Source organism: Desmodus rotundus, chromosome 6 (assembly GCF_022682495.2).
Source record: "Desmodus rotundus isolate HL8 chromosome 6, HLdesRot8A.1, whole genome shotgun sequence".
Classification (NCBI taxonomy): domain Eukaryota; kingdom Metazoa; phylum Chordata; class Mammalia; order Chiroptera; family Phyllostomidae; genus Desmodus; species Desmodus rotundus.
In genome coordinates this window covers 66417047-66426760 of record NC_071392.1, presented here as the reverse complement: position 1 = coordinate 66426760, position 9714 = coordinate 66417047, and the positions used below count along the sequence as shown (strand labels likewise).

Sequence of the window (9714 nt, the reverse complement as noted above, 5' to 3'; positions counted from 1 at the left end):
TCAAATTAGCACAAATGGGTATTCCTAAACTAATACTTGCCCACGAATGTGCAAATACACACTGAATTTGAATAAATATTACCAAAATACTTAAACTTTGTGCTAAAAATAATTGTAATACAACATACTTCTTCAAGAGTCACCACTATCTCCAGATTTTTAAATTGCTATATTTACTGAGGCAGGGAAAAAGGAAATGGCACAGAATACAAACCAAAAAAAGAATCCCCAGATCGTCAATTTGGCACAAAGAACTCTTTCAGCTGTATGGGGATATTACAGCCATTCATTACTAGAAAATAAAATTGGTTCTTTAGGAAAAATGAATTGTGCTCAAAGCCTTGACAGTCCTATTTAACACAATGAAAACCTATTTATCAGAACAGCTTGGGTCTTTGCAACAGAAAACTAGGATGAATAGTATGAAATCTTAAATATTTCTTTGTTGTACTGAAGGCAAGAGAAGAGGACACTTGCTGGTCACAGTCAGAATGAAGCTTTTTCTTAGCACAGCTGTAAAGTAATTAAAATAATTACTGGGTAGTAAGTATTCCACAGAAGCCACTCCTTCCAATGCAGACAGACAGTTTAAATCAGCAGAACATTGGCCCAATCAAGTAATAAATTAGATTATTAATCTAAATATTTATAAAACCAAAGTTAATTCTAGAATTTTGTATCCAGAAAAAAATAAATTTTCATTCATATTCTATGTAATATGGGCTTGGAGGGCTCTGATTCAGCTTCTCAAAGACAACTCAAAAATATCTTCACTTATATCTAGATTATGTTATTTGTCTTGAAAAGTTGAAGGTACTAGTAAGATTATGGCGGTGAGATAGGTGGGAGTGGAGTCTACTTCCCCCTTTGCACAGGTGGGACACCTAGCTGATCTTCTGAAGAACAGAGTGAACAGCCAACGGTATCCCAGCATATATGAATATTGGAGGCCAAAACTGTAGAAAGCATTGAAAAATCAGACAGTAAGGAGAGTGCTTCAGGACAATAAGGTCCCCAAGACCAGTGCAGGGACCAGGACGGCTGTAGCCCCAGGTCCAGTGCCCGCCGGTGCTGCTGCACCGTTCCAGGGAGAGAGCCACATCAAGGGCTCCCTCCCCTGCCAAACAAGGTTTGAGCAGCACCAGGATGGACCTGCATGCTTGAAGTCACAGGGAGGGGGATAAGAACTAAGTGACAAACACACAGGGGCAGTGTGCACCCACTGAGACTGTGGACACAGGCTAGGAAGAGTTGGGCAGTGACAGACCCTGACCTGGACAGCCCCCGGTATGGTTGGAGAGGTGAGCTGTGTGAGAGGCCAGGCGCTTGTTTGGAGCAGCAGGTTTGAATAGGAGGAATTTTTCAAAAAGAAAAAGAGGCACTCAGTGGCTTTTAGGAAATTCTCCCACAACAGCCACCCCAGCCTTCCCCTGCTGCACCTGTGAAGGCTCCGCAGCCTCAGCCATGGGCCCACCTCTGCTGCCAGGACTGTGGCTAAACCCCTACCCCTGGCCACAGTGATGGAGGGCACCCATTCTCACCCATGGGCCCAGTGGCACTCCACAGACCTAGCAGCCAGCCACCTGGCCCTCAGCAGCACAGGCGGGCATGCCCCTGGCACCACAGCCCTGCCAGCAGAGCCCTAGAGCTCACACCCACAGCCCTGGGCACCTCACACCCACTGTACCACCCCAGTGGGCACAACAGTGGAGGAGGCATGCCTGAATCCACTAGGCAGCAGCCACAGTGGTGCCCCTGCCCTGCAAGGCCAACTGGCTCTCTAAGAGGAAGACAGAGATATCCCCACAGAGGAGAGCAGCTGGGCACAGGGAGTCAACAATCACCAGAAAGACTTAACTCAGTGAGGGAATGAACTACCCTAAAGAGATTCTGAGAGTCCCTAGCATCAGAAGGTGGAGTGTGAGTTGCCCCTAACTGGTATCCCTCAAGGACAGCACAACTGGTGGACTGAAGGCATAGGCTGGTCACTGGGGGCTGGACAGAAAACCTTGGAAATAGGCTGGAGGCTGGGCAATTGCGAAGAGTGTGACTCAGACATGGCTCCCATCCCCACAAAACCACAGGAAGGGAGAAAAGCGAAACCAATCCCCCCTCTGCCTGCTGTAGCCAAGAAGACCAGAAGAACTGCCTTGGCTTGTTTAAAGCCAGGAGGAGGTCTTTTTTTTCCTTTTCTATTTTTTTTTTAATTCTTCTTCCTTTCCTTCATTCTTTTTTATTCCTTCTTGCTTCCTACCTCTCTGTCTTTTTTTATTCCTTCTTCCTTCATTCCTTTTCTTTTTTTAAAATTCCCATCAGTGAGAGAATAAAACCTGGAGCTGTGAAAGGACGAGAGTTAGACCCAAAGAGGGGTCATCGCAACAACTGAGACAGTGACACAATTTTCACTTTGCTATTCCAGAGACTCAGTTATTGTGTATTTGTATTATGATTTTTCATTACTCTTACATTTTTATTAGTATTTTTTTATTTCTCTTCTTTCTGTTTAGTTTTCATTGCTTTGTTTGTTAAATTGAATTGTTTGACTGGTTTCCCTTGTTCTCTCTTCCATAGTGTATTTTTTATTTTCTGTCTTTCACTTTACTTGTGTTCCAATAGCACACTACTCTAGGTCATGTACTTCTTTTTCTTGTTACCCAGATCACATAGATTCTGTCATATGCTTGTTGCTCCATTACTATTGTAAATAATTGCTGTACTACTTCAAAGCTCCAGAAAAGTACAACTAAGAGAGGAAGAGATAGCCAACCTATCCGATGCACAGTTCAAAAAACTGGTTATCAAGACGCTCACAGAATTGGTTGAATTTGTTCGAAAACCAGATGAAAAAATGAAGCCTATGCTAAGAGAAACAAAGGAAAATGTACAGGGAACCAATAGTGATGTGAAGGAAATGGGGACTCATATCAACACTGTGGACCACAAGGAAGAAAGAAACATCCAACTAGAAAAGAATGAAGAAACAAGAATTCAGAAACATGAGGAGAGGCTTAGGAACCTCCAGGACATCTGGAAACATTCCAATATCCGAATTATAGGGGTGCCAGGAGGAGAAGAGGAAGAACAAAAAGTTGAAAACTTATTTGAACAAATAACGAAGGAGAACTTCCCCGATTTGGCCAAGGAAATAGACTTCCAGGAAGTCCAGGAAGCTCAGAGAGTCCCAAAGAAGCTGGACCCAAGGAGGAACACACCAAGGCACATCATAATTACATTACCCAAACTTAAAGATAAGGAGAGAATCTTAAAAGCAGCAAGAGAAAAGGAGACAGTCACCTACAAAGGACTTCCCATAAGACTGTCAGCTGATTTCTCCAAAGAGACCTTATAGGCAAGAAGGGGCTGGCAAGAAGTATTCCAAGTCATGAAAAGCAAGGACCTACATCCAAGATTACTGTATCCAGCAAAGCTATCATTTAGAATGGAAGGGCAGATAAAGTGCTTTTCAGATAAGGTTAAGTTAAAGACGTTCATCATCACCAAGCCCTTATTATATGAAATGGTAAAGGGACTTACCTAAGAAAAAGAAGATAAAAAATATGAACGGTAAAAATGACAGCAAACTCACAGTTATTAATGACCACACCAAAAACAAAAACAACAGCAAACTAGGCAAACAACTAGAACAGGAACAGAACCATAGAGATGGAGATCACATGGAGGGTTGTCAATAGGGGATTGGGAAGGGGAGAGGGGGGGAAAGGGACAGAGAATAAATAGCATAGATGATAGGTGGAAAATAGACAGGGGGAGGGTAAGAATAGTGTAGGAAATGTAGAAGCCAAAGAACTTGTAAGTATGACCCGTGGACATGAACTATAGGGGGGGAATGTGGGAGGGAGGGGGTGGGCAGGATGGAGTGGAGTGAGGGGGAGGGAAATGGGACAACTGTAATAGCATAATCAATAAATATGTTTTTAAAAAAGTTGTTCAGAAAAAATGGTTTTATAATAAAATTAGTTGAGCATTCAAGAAACAAATAATTCTAATAAACATATACTATTTCTACAGAAAAAAAATGACAGCAAACTCACAGTTATTAACAAACACACCTGAAACCAAAACAAAAGAAAATTAAGCAAACAACTAGAACAGAAACAGAATCACAGAAATGGAGATCACATGGAGGGTTATCAATAGGGGATTGGGAGGGGGAGAGAGGGGGGAAAGGTACAGAGAATAAATAGCATAAATGATAGGTGGAAAATAGACAGGGGGAGGGTAGGAATAGTGTCGGAAATGTGGGAGCCAAAGAATTTATAAGTATGACCCGTGGACATGAACTATAGGGGGGGAATGTGGGAGGGAGGGGGTGGGCAGGATGGAGTTGAGTGAAGGGGCGCAAATGGGACAACTGTAATAGCATAATCAATAAATATAACAAAAAAACAAAACAAAAACAAAACAAAAAAATAATTGCTGTTCCATACAATTGTAAACACTACACAGCACCCCTCCCGATGCTAGCTCACTTCACTGTTTCCAGAACTGTATTACTATTGTGGTTAACTCTATTCTCTCACACATTACACCCATTTTCTAACCTTTACTCTCACTTTATCTCATAATCTGACCTCCCACAAGCTCACTGCTTTCTAGATCCAACTCATAATCCTTCCCCTCTCTAACAATAGTCTTATCTTTTTTCCACCTTTTGTAAAAAGTGGCTATTTGGGTGAAATATAATGGTTAACACTATACACATACAATGGATCTCCAATCCTTTCTCTATAGGTCGGTACATTAAATACCATAGCATACACACCCTCTGTCTTAATCGATTTTACCTTCCACTCCAACTGATCACAGAAAAGAGTAGGTGGGAGCTGTGAACACCAGTATACCTGTTAGAAGAGGAAGCCCACCAACAAAGGAACCAACAGATAACAACAGAAGAAGGTGAAGGAGGGAGTGGAAGCCACACTAACCTCCACCCAGGACCAATGTGGAAATACAGCCAAATGGTGGAGAAATTATCCAGAACAAACAACTAGATAATAGCAAGAGGGAAGCCTCCAAACCACATACAGACAGAATAACCAGATTCAACACAACCTGTCTGCACCTGCACAACAGAATACAAGACTTGGTGAAAGGAGTGATACTTAGTTAACAAGCTGGAGGGAAAGACACACCAAAGAAAGTCCCAACAAAAATCAAAACCCAAAGACATACAGAGACCCAACATAAATGACAGCTCAAGACCAGCAAGTACAGGAGACCAAGGAGACTGCACCATTGAATCTCACAGGTATTCTACCATACAAGTTCACACCATAAACTCAGGGAGTCAGAACAGATCATTTTAAGAAGCAGAGGCTAACAAGAAGACTCCCAGAAACAATGGGAAGACAAAGAAATAATCCCCAAATGAAAAGAAAGGAGGAAGCCTCAGAAAGAATGCTAATAGAGGCAAGGCAACTATCAGATATTGAACTCAAAGCAATATTCATAAGGAAGCTCAATGAGCTCACAGAGAATTACCAAAAACTACAGGGAAACTACAGTGAATACACTGAAAACTATATCAGCCTGGAAAAGGAAATAGAAAGTATGAACAAGTGCCAAGAGGAAATGAAGAATGCCATTTTTGAGCTGAAGAACTCAGTAGAAGAAATTGAAAGCAGGCTAGATGAAGCAGAGGATCAGATAAACGAGCTGGAGGACAAAGTAGGAAAAAACACCCAGAAAGAGCAAGAAAAGGAAAAGAGACTCAGAAAGAATGAAACGGTGTTAAGGGAAATCCAGGACAACATGAAACATAATAATATCCGTATAACAGGGATACCAGAAGGAGAAGAAGAGCAAGGGATAGAAAACCTGTTTGAAAAAGTAATGATGGAAAACTTTCCTAATTTGATGAGAGAAAAAGTCACACAAATCCAGGACTCACAGAGAATCCCAATCAAGAAGAACCCAAAGAGGCCCACTTCAAACCACATTATAATTAAAATGGCAAAATTCTAACACAAAGAGAGAATCTTAAAGGCAGCAAGGGAGAAACATGATGGAACATACCTGGGAGCCCCAATAAGACTAGAAGCTGACTTCTCAATGCAAACTGTCCAAGCCAGAAGGGAATGACAAGAAATATTCCAAGTAATGAAAACAAAGGGACTGCACCTGAGACTACTCTATCCAGCAAGGCTCTCAATTAAAATGGAAGGGCAAATAATGAGCTTCCTTGAGAAAAGGAGCCTCAAGGATTATACCTCCTCCTCATTTGCTCTGCAATAGACATTATAGGGACTGCTTTTACAAGAACAAGAAAAACAGTGAGAGATAAAGGAACAAAGGTACAAAGGGAGTAAAATGACAATGAATATTTACCTATCAATAATAACCTTAAATGTAAATGGATTAAATACTCCATTCAAAAGACAAAGAATAGCTGAATAGATAAGAAAGCATGACCCACACATATGCTGCCTACAAGAGATTTACCTCAGAAAAACAGACCTACACAGACTGATAGTGAAGGGCTGGAAACAAATTTTCCAAGCAAATGGACGGGAAAAGAAAGCCAGGTAGCAATACTCATAGGAGATAAAATAGTCTTCAAAAAAAGAGCCACAAGAAGAAACCCAGAAGGTACTTGATAATACTCAAAAGAATAGTCCATCAAGAAGACATGAACAGTATAAATATATATGCACCGAACATAGGAGCACCCATATACATAAATAAAATCTTGGAGGACTTCAAGAAAGATATTGACAACAAAACAATTATAATAGGGGATGTTAACACTCCACTGTCAAATATGGATATATCTTTTAAACAAAATATCACTAAAGATATTGTGGCATTGAACAAAGTCCTAGATCAAATGGACTTAACTGATATATATATATAGAGCCTTTCATCCCAAAGAAGCAAAAAACAGATTCTTTTCAAATGCACATGGAACATTTCAAAGATAGACCACATGATAAGACACAAAACAAGATTTAACACATTCAAGAAAATTGAAACCACATCAAACCTTTTCTCTGAACACAAGTGACTGCAACTAGAAACAAACCTCAAGGGAAAATGCCCCAAACACTCAAACCCATGGAGATTGAATAGCATGCTATTAAACAATGAATGGGTTAAGAATTAGATCAAGGAGGAAATCAAAAAATTCATGGAAACAAAGGAAAATGAACACACACTAGCCAAAAATTTATGGGACACAGGGAGAACAGTTCTGAGAGGGAAATTCATAGTTATACAGGCCTACCAAAAAAAGATATAAACATCTCACCTAACCCTATACCTACAAGAACTCGAGGAACAACAACAAAGACAGCCCAGAGCAAGTAGAAGGAAGGAAATAACCAAGATCAGAGAAGAATTAAACGACATAGAGAATTAAAGCACAATTCTAAGGAACAATAAATCCAGGAGCTGGTTCATGGAAAAGATAAACAAAATTGACAAGCCTTTAAGCAGGCTCATCAAGAAAAAAGAGAGAGGACCTAAATAAATAAAATCATAAATGATAGAGGAAACATTACAACTGATACCACAGAACTACAAAAGATCCTAAGAAATTACTATGAGGAAATATATGCCAAGAAATTTGGAAACCTAGGTAAAATGGACAAATTTTTATAAAAATACAATCTTCCAAAGCTGAATGAAGAAGATACATAAAGCCTGAACACACCAATAACAACAGACAAAACTGAGGCAGTAAACAGAAAGCTTCTAACACACAAAAACCCTGGCACAGATGGTTTCCCAGGACAATTATACAAAACATTTAAGGAAGATCTAACCTCTGTCCTTCACAAACTATTCCATAAATTGAAGAAGGTGGAAGATTCCCAAACGCATTTTATGAAGCCCAACTCATCCTCATGCCAAAACCAGATAAAGAAACAACAAAGAAAGAAAACTTCAGGCCAATATCGCTGATGAACATAGACACTAAAATTCTCAACAAAATATTGGCAAACCACATCCAGCAATACATTAAAAAGATCATACACAATGATCAAGTGGAATTCATCCCAGGGATGCAAGGATGGCACAATATTCTCAAATCAATAAATATATCACATACACAAAAGCAAATACAAATATCACAAGCACATATCATTGATGCAGAAAAAGCATTTGATAATGTACAGTACCCATTTGTTATAAAAACACTCAAAAGTGGGAAATGAGGGAGCATTCCTCAACATGTTAAAACCATATATGAGAGACCTACAGCCAACATCATACTCAATGGGCAAAAACTAAAATTTTTCCCACTAATTTCAGGAACAAGACAGTATGTCTGGTTTCACCACTCCTATTCAACATAGAATTGGAAGTTTTAGCCAAAGCAATCAGACAATAAAAAGAAATAAAAGGCATCCAAATTGGAAAGAAGGAAATGAAACTGTCATTGTTTACAGATGACATGATAGTGTACACAGAATATCTTATAGATTCCAAGAGAAAACTGGTTGACCTAATAAGTGAATTTTGCAAAGCAGCTGGATACAAAGTCAATACTCAGAAAACAAAGGCACTTTTGTACAACAATGAAATATCAGAAACAGAAATCAGGAAAAATTCCCATTTGATATAGCAACAAGAAAAACAAAGTATCTAGGAATAAATATAAAGAAGAATGTAACAGACCATTACTCAGAAAACTACACAACACTGAAAAAAGAGCTTAAGGAAAACAAAAAGAAATGGAAGCATGTACCATGGTCATGGATGTGAAGAACTAACATCATCAAAATGGACTTAATACCCAAAGCAATTTATAGTTCCAATGCAATCCCTATTACAGTACCCATAACACATTTCACAGATATAGAACAAACATTTCAGAAATTTATATGGAACCATGAACGATCCCGAACAGCTGCAGCAATTTTGAGAAAGAAGAACAAAGCAAGAGGGATCACAATACCTGATATCCAACTGTATTACAAGGCCAATGTAATCAAAACAGCCTGGTAGTAGCATAAAAACAGGCACATAGACCAATGGAACAGAACAGAGAGCCCAGAAATAAACCCAAATGTCTATGGTCAATTACTAGTTGACAAAGGGGGCAGAAACATAAAATGGAGTAAAAATAGCCTCTTCAACAGATGGTCTTGGGAGATCTGGACAGCTATGTGCAAAAAAATGAAACTCCATCACCAACTTACACCATACAGAAAAATAAATTCAAGGTGGATAAAAGACTTAAATAGAAGTCATGACAAAACAAAAGTCATAGAAGAAAACATTGGCAGGAAAATCTCAGATATTTCACACAGCAATATTTTCACTGATATTTCCCCTAGAGCAAAGGACATAAAGGAAAGAATAAACAAATGGGACCTCATCAAATTAAAAAGCTTCTGTATGGATAAAGATAACAGCATTAAAATACAAAGAGAACCAACAGTATGGGAAAACATATTTGCCACTGATATCTCCGAAAAGGGATTGATTTCCAAAATATATAAAGAACGCACATGACTCCACACTTGGAAGACAAACACCTAATTACAAAATGGGCAAAAGTCTTGAATAGACACTTCTCCAAGGAGGACACACAGAGGGCCTACAGACATATGAAAAGTTGTTCAGCCTCAGAGAGATGCGATCACCAGCCATCGGAGAGATGCAAATTAAAACCGCAATTAGATACCACTTTACACAGGTCAGAAGGCCATCATAAACAAATCAACAAACAAGTGTTGGAGAGGATGT

At 39.4% G+C, this 9714-nt stretch overlaps 1 pseudogene; it reads left to right on the top strand.

Annotated features, from left to right (window-relative positions):
- The first annotated feature begins 5361 nt into the window (after positions 1–5361).
- LOC112300482 (E3 ubiquitin-protein ligase ZNF598 pseudogene) overlaps positions 5362–9714 on the top strand; it is a 28553-nt pseudogene continuing 24200 nt past the window's right edge.